We start from the raw sequence: 23282 nt of genomic DNA, 5'->3' as shown, positions 1-23282 counted from the left end.
GCATGGTGAGAAAGCCATTCTGATTAGTTTTGTCTTGACAGACATAAGAGTTGGGGAAAACTGCTTTTGTTTTATACCGTCTCTCTGAATCACACACATGCACACACATGATTCATATATAGAATCTCTCTCTCTCTCTCTCTCTCTCTCTCTCTCTCTCTCTCTCTCTCTCTCTCTCTCTCTCTCCTCTTTCTGAATACACATACCATAAAATGGAAACTCAGTGCCTTGCCTGCCATCTTTGGGACTGAAGCATTTTGTAGGAATGTTGGTGTGGTTTGCTAAAGAGCCTGGTGGTCTTTCAGAAGGTAGCAATCTAAAGATAGATCCAACAGAATTAGTTTGAGAGCTACCTGGGGCCACTGTAGCTTCTTATCCTGAGGTCTTGCCTGGTGTAATTAAGGTAGAGTTCACCAGGAGCACAAAGCTGTGATTTCCAGTGCTAATTTGGCCAATAATTTCTTGTGCACTTTCAGTGAAAGCCACAATCTCTTTCTCTTTTCCTAGTGGGAATAAGAAATAAAAGATCTGTTGTTTTTGCATGGTTGTAAGGACAAGGAATATGAACAACGGTTTGAACATACTTCACTCTTGCCCTACAGTGTGGTGCATCCCAAGAGCCTGATCACATTTGAGATGGAAGCTGATGAATAACTATTTGCTGAGGAGGGAATGAATGTAAGGCATGAAAATCAGAGTAAAACTTTAACAGTAAGTATCAAAGTAAATTGGATATGGTACAGTGCAAAAACAAACAAACAAACAAAAAACTATGTAGTCCTTTACATGAAACAGAATGACTTCATACAAGGGCAGGCATTTTTTTCTCAATAGGGTGACACCTCTACTGAGCACTTGTTTGAAGGAACTGCCACTTTGCTTCAACCTAACCAAAAGAAACAAACAAACATTAGTGTCATAGGGAAGAGATGGTTAAAAGGGTATTGTGTTCTCTTACAGATCTTAGTGCCTAATATAAGAGAGAAAGGGGACTTAAGAGTATGGAACCAGCAAGATGGCACAACAGCTAAAGATGCTTGCTGTCAAGCCTGACAATAGTGGTTCAAAGCCTGAGACTCATATGATTGACAGGGGGAAGTGATTTCTGAAAGAGGTCTTCTAATCTCTACATTCACATCACGGCATATGCCTTTCACCACACATACACACACACACACACACACACACACACACACACACACACACACACACACACCCACACACCTCAAACAATGATAAATGCTGGTGTGGATATTGAAAAAAAGAAAACATTTATTGCTGTTGTAAATTCAAACTGGAGCAGTCACTATGGTAATCAGTGTGAGATTCTTCAAAAGGCTAGAAATAGAGCTATCATATGACCCAGCTATGCCACTCTTGGGCATATGCTCAAAAGACTGTATCCCACTATGGAGATGCTTACTCAGCCATGTTCATTGATGCTGTATTAAAAAAATGCCAGGAAAAGAAAACAACTTAGATGTCCATCAACCGATGAATGGTAATGAATATGTGGTACATTTATACAATGGAATATTATTCAACTTTGAAGAAAAGTGAAGTTATTAAATTTGCAAGTAAATGCATGGAGCTGGAACTAATCATCATGAGTGAGGTAAGCAAGAAAGACAACAGTCATGTTTCCCCCTATCTGTGCATGTGCCCTGCAACAACAGATATATATGCTCAATTTTGAATACCTATAAATGTCAGAAAATTACTAAGAGGCCATTGGGGAGGGACTTCAAGGCAGGAGTGACAGAATGCAGGAGCATAAAGTGTTAAAGGGAAATAATGGAACAGAAATTATTAATAAATGGTGTGAGAGATGGGAAGGCAGAAGAGGAGATGAATATAGGCGGGAATAACCAACACTAAAGACCTTTTTGAAAAGTCATATGGAAACACACTGCTATAGAAACTTCCTAAAATATATATATATATGAAAAGAGTTTAAATGAATGGGGTTACCATATAATGTGGCAACAATGCCTCTGCTAGAAACTACTGACTAATAAGTAAAAATCCAGTATCATGGATGGGCTACCTCTTTTGGAGTTGTTGGACAATGTGGTCTATAGACCCTGAAATATCACCTGCTGTTACCAGTCCCCTCAGCTTTCCTCTGAAACTTGATGGTAAAATATGTCTGAAGACATCATATGCTTGAGTCATAGAGCATGGAAAATCAAGCTGATATTCACTTGGAAGTTTCGTTCCCCCAGATAGCTTTCATAGTGTTGGAAAGTGATAAGACACTGCCAGAAGAGAAAAGAATCATAAATCTTACCTAGCTGTGAACCCTGTAAGCTACAATAACAACCTATCTGAAAAGACATGCCACCTGGCACAATGGCACACATGTCATAGGAGTAACCATTCACTTCCTTATTGGATTTAAGGCCTGCTCCATAAGTTGATAGCCACATCTGACCATCATTGGAGCCAGGGAACTGTAACTAGACAAGCCATAGGCCCTAAAGGAGTATCTGCTGTAATTTCTCTGCTAAATGAGCATAGTCTTAAACAGACTTATAGTGATTTATCATTATACTATAGACTAGTGCATCTCTGAACCCTTATCTAAGAAGCTTCTTTTTGCAGTCAGTGGCAATTAACACAAAGACCTACAATTGGTCAAAGTGCAAAGAATAAGAGATTGTGGAATGCTCAGCCTAGATGGAATATCTAAATCACATGTCCCTATCCCCAAGGTTCAGGAATCACCTTGAAAACGGCAGAGGGAAAAGACCATAAGAGCCAGAGGCAGTAGATGAGAGAAGTTACCCCACCCCACCTCCAGTTGGTGGTGCTGTTAGGGGAGGAAATAGAATCTTTGGGAGGCAGAACCTGTTGAAGGAAATATGTCACTGGGGAATGGACTTTGAGGGTGTGTGACCATGAAAGCAGGTGCCCTGAGACCAGAGGAGTAAGATTGCTTAGAGCTGGAGTTACAGGTGGTTGAGAGCTGCCTGCCATGGGTGTTGGGAACCAAGCTGGAGTCCTGTGGAAGAGCAGTATGCATTCTTAACAGCTGAGCCATCTCAGCAGCCCCTCATCTGTTCATGTTTATTTCTTTGAAATTATGTTCTCTCTGTTGGGTCTCCCAGAAGAGATCGACTCATATTTACCACTCTCTGAGCTACTGTGGGTCTCTAGCTATTCTGTGATAACCATCATGTTCAACTGCAAATACATGAGCCACAAGTGTCCCAGAAGACAAAGACATGTACAAGTACAGCAAGTTCTTGTACACCTAGATACACATGCACATAAAGAATGCCACTTATCTTAAAGAATTTCTAGTGTAGGTCTAGCATAGATGAATTCAACTGGAGGAATCTGCACTTGACTTCTACTCTCAACAGTCTTTTTAAAGGGAAGAAGATAATCACCAATACACACCTGGTGAGTAAGTCCTCCCAGTGGATCAAGAAGCTTGGAAAGGTAAATGTTTTTAAGATGCAAACTTAAGTTAAAGAAGGAAGCTCCTTGGAGAAGGTTAGAGATTGTGAGGTGTATTTCTATAAATTAAAAGTCAAACAAAACTTCAAGAGGGGGGCTGGGAGGATTATTAAAGCCAGAAGGAATAGATATCTGCAGCAAAGCAGGGTGTTTGGGCATTTTGGTTGTTGTTGTTTCTAGACATGACAGAACCATTACACACATGAGCTCACAATGGCTGTGAAGCAAGATCAAGCCAGCCAAGATCCCAACATGGATGGAAGGGGTGCTCATGAAATCCCACCCCTAGCTGAAGAATCTATTGGCAATTGGTTGTTTGGGGGTGAGTGGGAGTCAGTTTATTTCATGGATACAACCCCTGAAAAGCCACACATGCTCCAGTAGATGCCTTACACCCAGGTACACACAGCAGCACTAAGTGAACTCAATGTTTTTGGTTTTGTTTTTTAAAAGCACATAAAGTTGGGAAGGAAATGTGTTGATGGAAGATATGGAAGAAATTGGAGAGGAAGGAAAGGGGTGGACTCGATCAAAAAACATTATATATATATATATGGAATTCTCAACCAATAAGAAAAAAGAGCTTTAAAAAGAAAAACTTACCATGAAGCATTAACAAAGCGAAGGACACCGCTTGCATGCTTTCTCTGCTTTTCTCCACCAGCTCTACAGGGAGGCAAGCATTAACTATGCCCCTCCCTTCAGCTTCCCTTAGTCTGCTTTCTGATTTCTCAGATAGCAGCCCAGCACTCACTAGACTGACAGGATGACGAGAAATGTCCCAGCCAAGCCCAAACAGCTTTGTTGGGGTCGATTTTTAAATCTCAGAAAATCGCCTTGTATACTTTTATTTAAAACTGTGATCTTGAGCTAAGCTGCTGTACTTGACTGTGTCCCTTTAACCTAGGGAACTTGCCAAAAAATAGTATTGAGGCCAACAGCTTAATAAGTTTTATAGAAGATTAAATATTTATATGAATAAAAATAGCACCTGCAGCGACACCAGGAAGGATAAAATTACAAGGGCTATGAAATCTTCATGCTTCAGGGCATAAATTGCTTACCAGCTGCAAGAGGCAGCTTCCCTCATGAAACAACACTTCACAGCTAAATATGTCCTCCCAAGAAGCATCTTGAAGTTGACCACTTTGAGGAGAAAAACTAAAGCAGAGACGCCATTAAGCTGTTGGTTTGCATCCAGCTCAAGTCTGCCCAGGCTTTAGCAACTGACACAACAACACATCCACCCAAAATATGAATATAAAGAGCAAGAGAGGCTGACAACTTCATTCAAACTGAGTGAGAACAAGATGGAATAAAACTCCCCAAAATCAGATTGGAGAGATGGCTCGGGGATTAAAAAGCACTAGCCAATCTTCCAGGGGACCCACAGTTAGTTTTCAAAGCATCCACACTGGGCAGCTTGCAACTGTGTATAACTCTATCTCCAGGGGATAGGATGTCCTCTCTGGTCTCTGTGGGCACATGCACATCCATAGTACACATGCAATGACATATAAACATACATGTAAATAAAAACAAAGCAAAAATAATGCAAGGACTCTAGAGGGGAAGGAATTTCTAACAAATCCTCTCCTCTCTCTCTCTCTCTCTCTCTCTGTGTGTGTGTGTGTGTGTGTGTGTGTGTGTGTGTGAGTGAGCGTGTGTGTGTGTGTGTGTGTGTGTGTGTGTGTGTGTGTGTGTGTGTAATGAGGGACTGGCCGGTGAGCCCCAGGGATCCTCTTGGATTCTCCCTTCCAGCACTGGGTTCACAGACATATGACACATAACACATAGTGTTTTTATCTATCAATCTATCTATCTATCTATCTATCTATCTATCTATCTATCATATAATCTATTTTTACTGTGGTTTCTAGGGCATCAAACTCAGATCCTCATGCTTACAAATCAAGCAGCCTGACAACTGAGCCATCTACCCTGCCTGGGTTCTGAACCTTAACAGCCATATGGACTTTGTGCTGAAAGTTTCCAATCTTAAGGCCATTTAATACAAAACAATCAATGAACTACTGGGAAAATCTTGTTTTCTTAACATTTCCCCCAAAGCAGAAACAGATCATGAAGATTATCAATAAGATCTGTTCTTCTGGCCCTGCTAAAGTGAAGGCCCTTTGCTCTCAACAAGAGACACAGTGGGGAAGCACAAGGCAATAGGGGGATAAAACAGAAGAAACTAAGAGAACATGTAAACCCATTTTTAAGGCACAGATTTCACTGTCCCCAGCACCAAAGCACACAATTACACTTGTAAATGCTCCCTTTGTCCTTATGGATGATGGGCCTCACAGCGAGTATCTGTCAGTCAATCCGGTTTATAAATTAAATATTTCACAAAGTAAAGAGCACCATCCACCCAGGCAAGGGACACTGATAAGGTTAACGATGGTTGGCTTCTGTCGAAAATTCCCTTGACTTTGCAAGTTTAGATAATGCAATGTGAACACTTATTCCACCTTTCCTAAAAGGGCAAGGTGTTCAGCTGGGTAATTAGCTGCTTTCTACAAAGGGTTAGTTAAGAAACAGCTCTGGGATCTGGGGGAATGCTCCAGTTCAAACAGTAAAAGGAAGCACATGACTGGTGGCCCTCCAAATGGGTGGCCCTTCAAATGACTCGGTGAACAAAGGACTTCTGTGGATTTCAATAACACCGATCCATTTGTGAACCATAAACCAAATGGGAATACTCTTGAACCTTCCCAGATTCCCAAGATTTCTGGGGAGAATGTTCCATCAGGGCAGCGTGAGCTCAGCGAGGATTAACCACACTTATTCACATTTTAACAACAATAACAGAAAGGGATCTGCCTCCTCAGATGGGCATGGGCAGGCACCAGCAAAAGTACACCAGGAAGAAGGAGCAGAAGAAAAGCCAACATCAGGGCCTATAAGGGAGACCTTTTAGAATAGAGACCTCCACACAGAGGAGATGGGAACATGGATGACCAGACACATACAGACCTCTATACAGGAAATCATCACCACCTCAGCCTGAGAGACAGCCATGTGCCTGGCACAGACAGAACTATTGCTTGTTATTTTTAGCAAACCTTTAATTTAATGTATCTTTTCTTTGCTGAAAAGGAAATGGTGAAATTAATAAATTGGGTTTCTTTCTAGCCTGGCAGGCTGCCTGTGGTGAAACGTAAACACATGTACATGGAGCCAGGATTAGCATTTACTGAAGAAAACGAGTAGTCAATATTTTAATGAGGAACTCTAAGAAAGCAATAGCATGCAGTGTGCCCTGGTGTCACCGGGGAGCTTTTTAAGTTAAGCCAACTAGTTCCAAATTACTACTTTGCTCAGCTTTCCTTTAAGGGAAGTTTTGACTTACTTAGGGAAAAAAAATACAACTGTGGCATTTAGTTTTAAATATCATAAAATAGCTGTAATAGTTCCCTCTATAAATATATACATTAACCCATACACATCGCTCTCATTATATACATATGGAAAAGAAAGGGCGGCCACACCATTCTTCAGCTAAATGGCACATTTGACAGTGTCATCTGTCCATATTTTCCAAAGATAGCAAAACCAACTGAAGGAAACTGATAGAACCTAAAAATGAAGGGTTGAGTTGAGGAGATAAAATTACATGAAAGACAACATAGGTTTACAGATGCAAATTAAAATCAATGATAGCTTGAAAATTAAGCTGTGCACGTAAGAAAGATTGGGGTAGCCCATCAGATCAATTAGAAAAACACTACCCAGCATGTAATTTCTACTCTAGCATTCTTTAGAAGCTTATTTCTGTGTTACAGACAGAATTCATCAAGAAGGGACTAGAGAAGGGACTAGAACATTCTGAGAATGAGAGAAATATAATGAGCTTGAGAGACAAACAGAAGACCTCAAATATCATCAGTCACCCTCAAATGAAATAAAATGACCTTAAGCTTTAAGAGTTCTATGTTGACATTTCTGAACTTCAGGGTACTGAACAAGATGAGCCAGCTTTAAAACACACATTGAAACAGCGTTTCTTATACTCCCATGAATACTCTCAAGAACACTTCATGTCTGGCAAATATTTAAGCATCTGTATGCTCTTCAGTTGGCCAAATTATACCTACCCTTCCAAACACAGAAATCATGTCAAATAAGAGGTAAGAGCAAGAAACGGTAAAATAGAAAAATCAATACCGTGAACCAAGTGGGACAGTGCATAATTGTTAGCCCAGTGCCTGGAAGCTGGAAGCAAGATGGTGAGTTTCAGGCCAGCCTGGGCTATGTTGCAAAATCTTGTCCAAAGTGATACCTAAAGCAAGTAATCAAGAGGATGAATCAAGCATAGTAAAATAGGAAAACACATGGTAAGATAGAATCAAAAAGGCTAGAGGGGCACATGGCATATGTGATCAACACTAAATATCTAAGACACAGCAAGGAATATAAGGTCATACCATCTTTTATACTTCACATTTTGATGGAGATGAATTGCTTACATAAGCTGGAAAAATTCTTATGTGTGAATACTGGAAGGAACCTTCAAAAATATTCAAAGCAACATCATGGAGAGGGGATGGGAATGTAGCTCAAATGGTAGAGCTCAGCATATACAAAGCTATAGGTTTTATCCCCAACTCTATAGAGCCTGGCATGACAGTGCAAGCCTATGGAGGCAGGAGAATCAGAAGTTCAAGGTCACTCTCAGTAAGTTTGAGGTCAGCCTGGACTATATGAGAACCTGTCTCAAAAAACGATGTTTATGAGATTTAAAAAATTAGCTTCAATTTAATAAATAGATATTAAAGCACAATGTTTCATACACATACTTACTGTACAGCAACAGAAATGACAAAATGTATGCAAATTTGACAGTATAGATGGATCTTAGAAACAATGTTGAGTGCAAATTTGTCATGTTATATATATCAACCTATACTCAGTATGATATAGATTTATAATACTTGAAATTTAAAATATCTGAACAATATATTGCTTAATTCAACATTTCTAGCATACAAAATAGTGTTTTGAAAAGCAAAGGTATCATAGGACAAGATTCTAAATAGAGAATATATATATATATATATATATATATATATATATATATATATATATAATTATTCCTGATTTTTAGAAATGATTGCAAAGAAGTCATACAACCATGAACACAGAGAACATAGGGAAGGGCCTTGTACTCCCCTTACTGTTGGTGTCTTCCACAACCACCACCATGAGGGAGATTCCTGACTTGTTAATCCAGAAGATAAGATAACTAACAGCTGTCTCTAGAGCAGCTAAGGGCTATCTCAGGAGGACTTGGGATCATTACCACAAAACTCTCACTACGAACCTACTTGATGCCTGCTCAGAAGCAATAACTACAGAGAAAAGGGGTGGGGGAGATACCATGATGTCTCTCAAGGAAACTCAAAACTGAAGTGCTCTGGGTAGAAGAGAGGAAAGAAGTGCATGCTGGGAATTGAAGTTTTCATGGCTTTCCATAGAACAGAGACTAAGACTTCATGGGTTAGTGAAGCTCCTTGAAAACTAGGAAGTGGAGGAGAGATAGATCCATTTTCCAAAGTCGGACCCAAAAGAGGGTAGGTGGCTGTCAGCTTCCAGGACACAGGAAGAAACAATTTCTTTATTTAAAATTCAGAGTTCATTTCTCCACCTCTCTAATCTGGGATGGTCATGCGACATTCTTTGGCCCACAGAATCTTAGCAAAATGTTGAATCAGGCTTTAAAAGGGCTTGTATACTGGGGTGGCCCCTCTTGATGTTTTAAATGTGATTCTGATATCAGACACATACATGAAAGCATCAGGAAAAAAATGTTCCTGGTGGATTTGGGAGCTAGCTGCTGTCACAGAGATCAGGCAAATCCATGCACACACACACACACACACACACACACACACACACACACACACCATCACAGATTAGCTTTTTAGAAGATCACACTAGCTTGAAAAGCAAACATGTTAATTGGGTAAAGAAGGACTTCTTATGGAAGGAGGACAATTTAGTACAAATGTCTACAGTTATTTGAGTTAAGACATATGTTCTTATAAATCAGAGTTTAAAAAAACAGTAACAACAAATTCTTAAAAGATTTTAACTTCCTCACAGTTGCTCAAGGAGCCAGAGCTAAATCAGGAAGCATGGTCCAAAGGAGCAAGATAAAGTAATGAATAGATTCTTCTCTTTATAGCAAGCAACCTTCCTTTCCAATGGCCATGGAACCCCTTCCAAAAAATGACCTTACATTCTATCCCCCCAAAGGATAAGGCCAATGAAATTAAACTTAAAGTGATCAAGTAAAACTAATAATACAAATAGAATCTTAAATTTTCACCTTTTAAAATTTAAGATGACTCTTAGAAAACAGTTTTGGATTGTGAAAGATAAAAGCACCAACTTAGGTTCATATTAAACAATGTAAAGTGAGAATGCAACACATGGAAAATTGTATGGCCCCAAGTAAAATGGAAACCACATGAAAATTTATAGTGTCACATACCTCTATTAGTAAACAGCAAAAAATAAGAGGTAAATGAATTAAGCACATGACTTAAGAACTCAGCAAGGAAGTACAAAACCAAAGTTAAAAGTAAGAAATCATAAGGGCTGATTCTTCTTAGAAATTAGTGACATTCACAATCACAGAAAAGACAACCCCAGAAGTGACTCAACACTATCTACACAGGATCACTTTGTAAACTCGAATGTGGTGGGGGCTGTGTTCACAAATGTGAGCTCCAGGTGAACTGAGAGTTCAACAGAAGACTATAAATTTACCAAAATTAACTCAAACAGAGGTTTAAAAAATCAGGAACATTTTATAATCTTGAAAGAAAATCAGAGGATTCATTTTCCTTACTGCCCCCCAATGAGACAGTTACACACACTAATTCTCTCCCATCTACAGAAGAGGAGGGGGTAATTCCATGCTATGTGACCTGCTCCAGAGCCCGGGAGAGATGGAAGAGTCTTTATCAGTCAACAATACGAGGCCACCATTATTCTTGACCAGAAAATTAATAATAATAATAATAATAATAATAATAATAATAATAATAATACAACTACACAAGTATAACTATAATGTTCAGAAGTCCTAAGTAAAATAAGCCTCATGTGTTAGGGAGGGTTAGTCCAGGATGCAGAGATGAATTCATGTTGGAAATCTACAGAAAATGGGTCTGCACACTGTTCTCTAATGGAATGACTTCATATCACAAAGACAACAATTCCAATCCCATAATTTACAAATATAACTCAGGCATCATCCAAATCTGACATGGAAAAACAAATACAATTGTCAGGAAAAAGAAAACTCAGGCATGTTTGGCATAATAGAAATAAACAGCAAAATTGCCATCAGTACATGAGCATGACAATACTGAGACAAAATATTTGCACTAGCAGAATTAGGAAAAATAAATACATACTAGCCAATGATAAAATGAGTAAAACTTGTGCTATGCTCACATATGGACAATGAATGATGCCTCAAAATTACAGTGAGAAAACCACGGGAAGAATCCAAGCCCTATAAGTTATTAAGAATACAAATTCCCAACATGGGATTAAATCACTTCTACTTTTGCTATTTGCATTCTTCATTACTTTCAACATTTTTCAAAAAATGAAAATGTTGATGTTGTCTTTATCAGAAATATTTTTGAGAAGCTGATTTCTCCATCATGCAGCACATATTCATTCACATATGCACGTACAGCACTGAAATTCATTGGAAGCATATATAAAGGAAATCTGAGCAGTGTGCCAATGTCAAGCATATGAATGTGACTCACCAAAACATGACTGCATGTCTGAAGGAAATATTAAAATGAATAGCTCAGCACGGTGGTGATTGCACAGAACTGTATCTATTCGCTCTGTGCACTGGGCAGGAATTTTTCATTTCATACATCATTTACAGCTTGCTGCAATGATTCTGCAAGATCAGTCCATACCATTAGCACACACAAAGAGAAACACCCAGAATTCTCACTGCTAGAAAATCCAAGTGTTTGGGAGGCTCAATATGTAAAAGATCCACACTGTCTAAGCTAAGGGTGCTCTCTCTGCCCACCAGATTGAAAAGCAGCAAGTGACAACAAACAAGGAACAAATATCTGAGGTCAAGCAAATATCCAAGCGTGGCTTGTACCTCTAGCCACACTTACTTTGCAAAGATATATAAACTAAATGAAAACAAAATAGTCAAAGGCCTAAGACAATCTCACCAGAGGGAAATATTTTTGTGAATGGGAACCAGCTCTAGTTTCTAAAATATGCTATCAAGGCATTTGATAGCAAGCCTCTGGGCTACTCAACACTTCATCAAAACGGTTGCCTTCTGCACCTTCACTGGACCCTGGTCCAGGATCTTTCTTAAATGCTGCCATTTTCAAATGACGACATGGAAAGTCTATACCAAAGCACCACAAAAGTCTGTCTTGTATATTTCAGGACACTGGTTAGTGAAATGCTTCCAGAGTTCACAGCTCTATGAACTTTCTCTTCCTCTAGGGTAGTCAAGAGGGTCAGGAAAAGCAACTGTCAACCAAGTTCTGCCTTCAAGCAACCTTGACTTTCCAAAGTTCTCTGCTTCCCATTAGAAAATCTCACATCTCCTTTTTCTAGTAAGTGGACCTGCAGTATCTTCATCCAGCTACAGACACAGGAATGACCTCAACAAACAACACCTAAGCCACTGCTCTGGGACTTGATCATGGTGCTTCATTCTAGATTTAGAACCATGAGTATCTAGACTTACATTAAGTCTAAATGAGGAATATAACTTTAAACCATCCATGGACACTCAGGTAAACCATCCAGAAGTATACACCAAAACAATCCAAACATGTGTCTTAAAAGGTCAACACCTTCCTTAGAAATTGCCCATTGTTCTCACTTTCATATGGCAACAATTTTTAGCAACTAGATCCACTAATCCACAAGCAAACATTAGCCAGTAGGTATAGTATCTTACTGTGCCTGATGACCAAAGTCAAATTCATGGCAGAGTATTGGAGCGAGAGAAATCTAGGTGTTTTAAAAGCAAATCCATTAAAGTTCAAGTTGCTCATTTTTATGTCACATGTATTCCAAATCATTATGTCTAAGAAATCTGACAGGAACACATGCTCCTAGCTTCAAGCAATCTTGAACTTTGGATAAAACAAAGCACTCAGAGGCGGTGCCCTGGATCATTTCTAGGACACCCCAACTGGGATGTGTCTACATACCCAGGTCAGAGTTCTTCTTTGATTTATTTCTCTCTTGTTCTCAGAAGAATTCAAGAAATTCCAGAAGCCTGTAAATATGAAAAAAGTTTAGTTTAAGGAAAAGGCCTAGAAAATAGGAATCAAAGTCATTTGTGGAAGTTGAGAGCATATATGCTTGGCTAAAAGTGAGGCATATCTGGGGTTGTAGAACATTGTCAAAAATCTCCAAAGCCATGGATGTGATGACTGCAGTAAACACAGAAGGTGTTGCATCTAAGAGGGAAAGCTCTTCTGGTTTCAGAGAAAGCCTACGTCCTCCCTTCCCAAGAAAGAGAAGATAGGAGATACATACTCTCATTAAACAATAACTGTCCATCCACGGATACATTTTGATTCATTGCTAGTTACAATCTGAGAAAAGATGGGAGGAATTTTGTTATTTTTCATACTAGTTTCCATGTAGGAAGAAAATAAAACAAACTTTCTTCACCAATAAAACTTAAGGATACATCTCTGGCAGGAATACATGATGAACACACACACACACACACACACACACACACACACACACACACACACACACATACACTTAGTATAAAAAGGCAAACCTTAGGCTATATTTTGGGAAAGAGGAGGGATTTGAGTATATCCTTGGCCCCATGTGTGAGTCACAGACATACCTAACATGTGTACTTAATACTGACACAGATATAATACCTTAGCAGTTGTGTAAAGCCAGAGCATCCCTCCTTCATCAACAGCACTGGGGTAGCAGTGTCAAACAGTTCACAGGTAAGAGAAAGTTTATGCATGGAGTGAATGCCAAAGAGGAAATCCAAAATCCAGAATCTAACAGGAATAGCACAGACTCAAATTATCTAGAAAAAAATCAGTAATGCTGTCCAGTGTAAGAATTAATCACCATTTAGTCTAATGGGAGAACAACCTACTTATTTGTGATTTATTTTTAAGTGCATATGTGAAATCAAGATACCCAAAAGTTAGTTTCCAGAAGCACTTGCTATTTGGATCCCTAGAGTCTAATGGGTACACAAATTAAGAGAGAATGGATAAACAGCGGTTACAGCAGAGGAGAACTGCTCTAGAAGAGTGGTAAACAGTTACTGATCTAGTAGCCTTCTGCTCTGCAAGATGGCCTTGAGAGTGACTTTCTCAAGCCAAGGCATGAAGAAATACACAGAATCAATAATAAAATTCAAGCATGCACCTTAACTGTTTCACTAAAATTGCAGCTACCAGAAATAGAGAACACTGGAGGTTAAAAGATGACCAAAACTAGGAAGAAAGAGCCGTAAATAGATGATAGAGCTCAATTCAGAACAGTCTAAAGTCTTGAGTAAGTTTGGTGATGGCTGAAGTTGACGTTTTCTAAGCCTCTTATAAGATGAAAATCCTCTCGCTATGAGCTAAGTCTGGTTTCGCCCAATGTAGGTTCCCTAAGATAGGAAGTGTCTTAGACAGGTAACCGATCCTGGTCTCCAAACTCAATATCCAATCCTCCCTGTGTGTATAAACCGCACTTCAGACTCAACGTACTTTTATGCATAAGGCCCAGGAATGGTTCTTTGAAGAATGATTATGTAAAACATAGAGGTTGCTTAGAAGAAAATCCAACTCTATTTCCTTTGAAATAATCACAAGGAATGCCATTATTTATACAGCCTGCAAACCTACCCATTGCATGCTGCTTTAAGAAAAAGTAAATGACAACTGCAAGATTATTTTTTTAGAGACAGACTATACACACCAGAGACTCCTGGCATGCATACACATACAGGTGTCTTTCATTATAGTTTTGTCTAGTAAACAAATGCTGTTCATTAAAGTATTGCCACTGTATTTTGAAACCACCTTCAATGTGAATTATGGGTGAGTGCTGCACCATCATGCTGCTTATAGAATGCTAAACTAGTTCAAAGTCCACTCATTTCCCACTCAGACCTCCAGAGATTAAGCTCTGAGGTCAGACAGACTGGGGCATCAAGGTGTGGGGAGTGACCCCTAATGAACAGTCTCAAGCCTCAAGAGTATCATCTGATTATGTAGATACCTCATGATTTGACAAGTACACACTGTCACAATTTCCCTGAGTTATCTTACAATCCCCAAAGCAAATCAGAATCTGCAAGAAATCAACCAGGTATCTATACAACATTTTTCAAGAATGAGAAGGAACCACCAACATAGAAGACACAGAAAGAAGAAACAATGGCATGCACTAACCCTCAGTGTGGCTACAACAAGGGCTACTCACAACACTGGCTCAACTCTGTCTCCACAGTGGTAAAGCAGTAGCTTTGTTCCAAAAGACCTTTCTCTACAAAAACAGGAAGGGAGTCAGTATTAGCTTGTGGGCTGTAGTTTCCTGACCCATGTCCTGGAAGTTTACCAACAGTAGTGATTATTTACATTAATTTTCAGTATGACTTATATATACTTGGGCACATATGACAACATGAATTAGAATACAGGGACAAAAGAAAAATGTTAGGAGAGTAAGATGAAAGATGGCCCAGTTCCTTGATGCCTCGGGCATCCTAGAGGTCAAAGTAAAGAGAATGAATTGTATGCTGGACTGTGACAGAATCCAACACCTACTCTTTAGAAAACTTTAGGTTACATGGCAAAGAAGAGCTTAACTTGTAATCAGCTAAAGTTACAACAAGATTATCTCAGGTTATCCAAGTGGGTACTACACACACAGTGGCTCTTTTACAGTATGGAAGAGGGAAGAAGAATGAAAAGCAAAACTGAACTCATCAGAAACTGAACCTGCTTTCTTTGAACATGGAGAAGGTATGAGTCAAGAAATGCTGATGCCCAGTGAAGCCAGACAAAGTGACAAAAATAATTCCCAGAGTCCACAGAGATTGCACCCCTACTGCAACTTGATTTTAGCCAAGTGAGACCTATCTATAGAAATGCAAGATGACAAATGCCAGTTTCACCCATTAGGTATGGGATAATCTCCTAGATCGACTACAAGAGATGACTACAAGGGGACTGGTAAGGTCATTCAGCAGGCAAAGGTCCTTACCACCAAACCTGAGGACTTGAGTTTAATTCCCCAGATCCATATGGAAAGAGGAGAGAATCAATTCCTACAAATTTTCCTCTGACCTCCACACATGAACTGGGACACCTGTATGCACACGCATATAAATAAATAGGTTGAGACAACTATAAGGCCCCTAACATAAAATACATCTTTCCACTGTGCCCATTGTGTGATAATGTGGATTACAATACCCAAGCATGCATCCACAATGACAGGTCCTAGTACCTCCTTTCTGAAACACCCCTCAAGTAGGTCAATGGTACAGCATAGGGCAGCGAACTCCTTCTGCAAGGAGATAACACTACAAGATCCGTGAATGCTATTCTTTAAGAGTTGAGTGAGTATCATATAAAACTTTAGGCTGGGGAGATAGCTCAGTGGGTAGAGTGCTTGCCACACAAGTGTGAAGACCTGAATTTAGATTCCCAGAACCCACATAAAAGCTGGACTTAGTATCAAGTGTCTGCAAACTCAGTGCTCCCTTGAGGAGAGGGGAGGTGGAGATAGGAGAATTTCTAGAAGCTCTTGGGCCTTGTAGCCTGTCATACACAGCAGGAAAACAACAAAGAGACTGTCTCAAAAAAATGGTGGAAGGAGAGGACCAATGCCCTCAGCTGCCCCCTGCTCTCCACATATGTATATGCTTTAAGAAGCCCTCAAAGTCCTAAATGAACTCACAACACCCCACAGAAGTAGCCAATTGGTCCCACATATTGACCCCAGAGGCTGCTTTTGTAGTCAGTCAGAGCTGATCAAGATCTGAGAGGCCACATCAGGCACAAGAGTGGGGGCAGGCCAGGCTCTGTTCAGAGCCTCCTTTGCTCTGGGAGAAAATGATCTCCTCCCCAATTGCTTAGCATCTCAATAGCTGCTTGTCTTAGAGGAAGAACTAATTCTGAGGGGAGTGGCTCACAGCATAGCAACTCCTAGAAGGCCATAGAAAGCTTCTATGCTGAAAGTCAGATGGAATATGTGAAATTCAACAAAGTTTCCTGGGGTTTTAATTTTCATAAAAACCATAGAAGTCACGACTACCAGGTTTCCTTTGCAAAGCTTATCTACAACCAGAGACAGACACACACTGCTTAAGAAGCATAAAGGAGATTTTTACATGCACTGGGACCAGTCCAGGCTCTGTTTGCCGACTTTGTGATATGCATTAAGCTTTCTGTGACCCCAGACTAAAACCATATGACCCTTAAGTAGTCTGCCTGAAGTAAGAAACACACTTCATATTAATTGGGAGTCAGTGGACTTCTGAGCTGCAAATGCCTTAGCGGGTGTTTAAAAACTTTCAATTTATGTCTTGCCACCATAAACTTGAAACCATGTTTCACACATTTCGAATTTTTTTGAAAAAAAATGGTCATAATGATTTGTCTCACACTTCTGCAACTTGACCTTGAAGCTCCCTAATCAGAAGGGGTGTTTTTTTCTCTACCTTCCAACCTGGGCATGGTTGTGTTACTCTCTCTGGTCAACAGAACATTTATCAACATAATGCAAGGTGGGGCTTGAAAAGCACTTGGATACTAGGACATTCCCTCTTTGGGCTACTTTTGCAATCCTGACCCCATCATGTGACTAAACCCTACTGGACACCAGAGACATAGAGCACAGACCATCACTGTCCTCATCACCAGACTGATGTCCTTACCACAGCCACTCAACTGTGAAGGTTATATACAGCATGGCCCACATAACCCAACTCCAAATATCTGGCTTAAAGACTGGTGAGCAGGAGAGTAGATGGCTTAGATGGTAAAATGCTTGCAGCAAAATCATCAAGGCCTGAGTTTGATCCATCAGGATGTGTGTACAAAAGCTGAGCATGGTGGGTAATGTATATTTATATATAATCCCAGGGATGGGAGGTAGAGACAGAAGGACTCCTGGGGCTTGCCAAAAAAAATCTATGAACTCTAGGTTCAGTGTGTGTGTGTGTGTGTGTGTGTGTGTGTGTGTGTGTGTGTGTGTGTGTGTAATGTAAAGCAATTGAGGAAGAAACCCAACATCAACTCTGGTCTCCACATACAAGTGCATACCTGTGCACATAAATGAATGCACACATGACCATGCACACACACACACACAAGATTAATGAGCAAATTAAATGATAGCCTTCTGTGGCTTCTGGGGTTTGAATGGTGTATTATCCAATGATGTGTCAACAGTCTATGGCACACAGACCCAATGCACAATCCTGGATGGGACAGCACATATTAAAGTAAGAAACCCTCATCCACAGGGATTAAGAACCATTTGTGTGTTCACCAACATAGGCTGCACAGGCTCTCTGGGTTATCAGAACCAAACTGCAATGTGCTCTCACTGCTGTTTCTGTTTCTGGTCTGTCAGCTCAATAAGAAACAAGTGTGCCTTAAACAAAACAAGAAGTCCTGTGGCCATGGTCGCCCGTGTTGTCTAGAATCAACCCAAAATTTCTGGGAAATTACCACCCCAGAGAAACTCCTCGGTTTTCATCTACAACTAAGTTTTTAGAAAGCTCTGAGATTGGATAAGAAACAAGTATTGTACATCAAGACATGGGTCAAAGGAGCTCTGAGAGTGCTAACTAATTCTGTCCATGGAAAGAAAGCCACCGGCAGTGCTGAGTCTGGAAACTCCATGGGTGTTAGACTGGGACAATCATGGATTCAAATTCTGATAACCCTGCTGTTGGATACCTAGAGAAGTTGGGTAAAAATAGCTAGATCTATTAACTTTATTACGCACTTGACATGGTGCCTAATAATCACTAGCCTGGATTCTTTACAGTAACTCTACAGGGCAGGTTCCTTGAATGCTCTCATCTTTACACAACACTTAGGATGACTCAGTGAGTTTCAAAAACAATATACCTGGTTGTGGTAGAGTCTGCATCTGACCCAGGAAGGATAAGTCTGAAAGGTGTATTCTCCAGTATATTAGGGAAAAAAAAAACTGTCTCTCAAGGTATTTGACATTGTTTGTTTGTTTTAATTTTTGAGCTGTTGACCCATTGATTTAGTCAGACAAACAGTAGTTAAGGAATACCTTTTACATGGGCTGGGTAGGTGCCTCAGTGGTAATTAGTTCAATATCCAGAGTTCAATCCCCAGTTCCTGGTGAAAGCGGGGGGGGGGGGGGGGGGCAGAAAATACCTGTTATATACAAAGGATTTAAGACTTGAAGGTCAATGGTGAGGTAGACCCTGCCTCATAACAGCATTTCAGATTCACCAGGGAAAGGAGATTATAACCAAGTGACACAGCTTCTCCCCGTGTTAGCCCGGGATGCCTTACTTTCTGATCAACCTTTCCTACTGTATGACCTGAGTTTCTCCTTTACCTAGGATCCTTCTCCAGGATTCAGGTGCATGTGAACTGTACCCCTGAATTACTGGCTACATCTCTATCCCAGAGTATAAGTGAATCCTCCTCTTTGAGTGTGGCCCAGAGTTAGAGGCTCATCTATGATGGTAGCAACAGACATTAAGAGTAGGGACAGAAGGAAGGATGCTCTCCAGAGTCTTGAAGGGTTTCCTTTTTTATTAGAAACCAGTGCAAACTTCATGTAGGAAACAAGAGAGGAAATGTCCAGCAATCAGGATGCAAGCCATCTTATATTCCTTTTATTTGAATGTATCCAGCCAGATGTTCACTCAATCCTAACTCCACAGGATTTCTTTTTTATTCTTAGTTGTAGCCTTTCTAGGGACTGAGGAGGAAACGGGAGGAATACAAGCAAGTTTAAAGGAAGTAACTGGTTTCTACAGATCAGGAGGTTTAAACACAGGAATGAAGGTCACCTGTGTATATTTTTTTAAGTTTTTTATCTTTAATTTTTTAAATAAATTTTATTTAAATTAGAAACAATCTTAATGTGTATATTTTTTAATTGCAAATGATTACTCAGAAAAAGTAATTACTGCCATTTCTCAGTGGAATTATACTATGGTGTCTTTATCCAAGTAGATATACTATGGGCTCTAACCATTCATGTTCTCAGTGGAACACATGAGTCATCTGACTTTCAGAAGGGGCATCAAAGAAAATATGCCATTTCACGTTGAAAGTGTCAATACATAATTGTCTAATTATTCTTGCCATGAAAGAGAGAAAGTTAACATTGGACTTGAGTAGAAAGGAAAGCTGACAAAATTCCGGATGGTGGGGGAGTGTTTTGAAATGTGTAAAGAGTTTTGAACTATGCCATTTTATTTTGGCTGGCAAATAATGAGATCCCCAATGTGTGAAATTAGACCCTCTGAAGAAACAAAAGAGGACTGAGGATGAGTGCCAAGCTGTTCGGCAAGAGAGTGGGAGAAATTTGGCAACAGCCTCAATCCTCCTGAGAACTCCATGGGTCCCAGAAAGTAAAGTTAGCACGAAGCACTCAGCAGTCATAGAGTAAGAAGGGCTTCTCAGAGGACGGAGAGCCCTTGAGCTCCATCAGCTTATAATAAATTGCATTTCAGAAGTAGCACTTTTCAGAGATAATATATAAATATTTTAAGTAGAGAAGCAGAGGTGTGGGCTACTTTTTTCCATAGAGTGTCCAGAAAATCTGTGCGCACACATCAAGCTCCACATCTAGGGACCTTGCTTTGTTGTGATGCTTGCATTTTTAAACAATGTGCTTGACCTATTTGGGAATTAATAGTAGTAAGTAGAGCCAATGTGCTGTTTATTATTTATAGCAGACTCACTTTGGATTAGGGCTTTTTAAGATGTTTGGGTCTAGGATCCATCCAGAAATATTCCTAAGCAGCCCCCCCCCCAAGCACCACAGCAGGCAAGAAAATGACAAGCGAGAATATGGACCAAGTGACACCCTGTACTATTGAGGGGAAAATCAAAGCCTTCCTTTCCTCCTCATAAATGCCATAGGGAAGGAGGGAAGAATGGCTCTGCACTGGCCTCTGTCAATCCCATAAAGAGAATCTCTGCAGGTCAGTGTAGAAGACCTCTTTCTTCAATCAGGATCTCAGTTGCAAAACATAAATCAAATGTCTATCTTCCATTCATAAGATTTTCTTAGAAATCTTCTGCTTCTCTTACAGTGACTAAAGAAAGCCATTCATGAGCCTGTGTGCCTCTTGATGGACAATAAAACACTTACCAATGACTCCTGAGCAAGAAGAAATGGAAGAACACGATAGGGATCAGAATCAAAATGAGAGCTACAATTAAGCTTGTCATGGTGTGATTCAGACAAGTATGCCTTTAGTCATCCAGACTTAACCATGAGATTTGGGCTTCATTTGCTCTTTTTATTTTAAAAAGTTTAAGTATTTTTACAGATTTTTCAAGTTGAATGGTTTGGAGGGAGAGTGCAAGAAGGTCTCCCTGAGCATCTTCTGGTCTTTTGAGTCTGTGCAGAGAACATAAACTTTCATCAGTGAAAATTCCCTCACTGCCCAGCTTCTCTTTTGCTTGTGGTTCATTATTATTATTGAGCATTGGAAGCTTTTCAAAATGCAAAGCCAGCTTGATGGCAACAGATACAATGCAAAGAATCATTCACTAACCAATGGGAAAACAATAACCATGACTGACCCAAGAACTCAAGAAACTGAAGTTATTCAAGGCCATGTGGGCCATTGTGGGGGTGGAGGGGGTGTGTGTGAGACAGCTTGCACAGGTGCTTGACTTTGTCTCTTGACTATAAAGCTATTTGTACACGGAAGTGCATGAGCCAGCTGTTGTAAGAAGATCTCCTCCCCTGTCCCCAGTGGGTTGGTTAATCAGTAAATAAGTTTTCAGAAGTGCTTTTAGACAAATGTTTGCATACTACTGCTTTTGTGCTCGAAAATAATGACCTCAATACACCCAATTGGGTGACACTAATGTTTAATACATAAGACAAATTCACCCCATTTATTTCCTATCACTCTTTTATTTCCCATTTTAAAGTTAAGAAGACAGGTTCAATGAGATCAAACATTCTATGTGCCCAAGACCATAGCACATACAACATCTAGGCTTCAAGCCCAGGTTTCCTGGCTTTGGTCCAAGTCTCTTTGTAGACAGGAAAGAGAAAAGGAAAGATGGGGTTATAGCCGGGCCTAAACCTCATTCCACTTATTATCAGGTTTGTAACTTTATATGCAACTTTGATCCCTCACATCAGATTCTTTTATCTACAGAATTGGGATCATCCTCCTACCCCTTCTTGCAGGGCCTAGGTCACAGCAGGGCTTAATTAGTGAGTGATTCTTCTTCCTGCCCCTGACTCCAATGTCTGTTTGTCTTAGGCCCTTGTCTGCCTTCTGTCCAACTCATCTGCTCAAATCCAAGCTCTCATGTGAGTAATTAACAGGAAAAAGAGACTGGAATAACCCTGAAGACAACACACAGGGCGGGCAGGAGAGGATAAGGAAGAAGAAGCAGGATTAGAAAGTAACTGTGTGAACACTTCACTTAGGCTTGGCCTGGCAGGATCTGGGCATCTGCAAAAGAAAATCTTTCAAAGATATTGCAAACAAAGGTGGTTCATTTACAGTCTTCTGAGTAAATGAGAAGTTGTGGCTCAAACTTACTGGGGACATTTGAGGTACCATATTAGTCCAAACATAAGAAAATGAAGGTGCATCTGTGAAAATTTCATTGGTCATTGGATGAGAGCTACATCTAATGACGTCAAGATTGTGGCAAGTCTGTTAAACATACAGCAAGAGAAAGCCAAATACTGTGGATTACGGCTGTTTACAGCATGCTCAGTATAGAGATGTGGGTGTACCTAAGATATAGGTGGCAAAGTATCCAGGGTTGCCATGGTGACCAATGTGGCTTTCAACTTATAGAGGTTGCTTAACAAACAGCACCTTGTGAGTCCTCCTAAAGCAGATACTGCAATACTTGCTACTTTTGGAGGCTGTTGGGATTAACATTAGCCAAGGAAATGGGCTGTTGGGTCAAGAATTCTCCATGGAAATGACATCAGTAGAAGCCCCATCGCCCATTAACCTGGAGAGTGTTCCACATAAGATGTAGCTGTTAAGACACATCAATAGCAGTGGGATGCAGATGTGGCTTAGCTACAGGCATTGCCACCTTGGTGTGCCTTTGCTCAACTGGACATGTTAAATGTGTCAACGCAGCAAGTGGCAATCAGATGTCTTCCTTCAGTCACCTTCATTCTCCCACAAGACTATACAAAACCCTCTATTAATTTCTGCTTTGCAATGTTTCTGACTTTCTTTTTTATTTATTTTAATTAGAAAGAAGATTATTTTACATGTTAATCCCAGGTCCCTCTCCCTCCCCTCCTTCCCTGCCTCCCTCCAACTAATACCCTACCTATCCCATACACTGCTCCCCAGGGAGGGTGAGGCCTTCTGTAGAGGGTCTTCAAAGTCTGTCATATCCTTTGGGATAGGGCCTAGGCCAACCCCCTTGTGTCTAGGCTCAGGGAGTATCTCTCCATGTGGGATGGGCTCTCAGAGTCCATTCCTATGCTAGGGATAAACACTGATCCACTACAAGGGGCCCATAACTGATCCTTTCCAGAGACTTCTGGAAAGTAAGAAGAATATT

The sequence above is a fragment of the Cricetulus griseus genome, chromosome 3 (assembly GCF_003668045.3).
Source record: "Cricetulus griseus strain 17A/GY chromosome 3, alternate assembly CriGri-PICRH-1.0, whole genome shotgun sequence".
In the NCBI taxonomy this organism is placed as follows: domain Eukaryota; kingdom Metazoa; phylum Chordata; class Mammalia; order Rodentia; family Cricetidae; genus Cricetulus; species Cricetulus griseus.
This window is presented reverse-complemented; position numbering follows the sequence as displayed.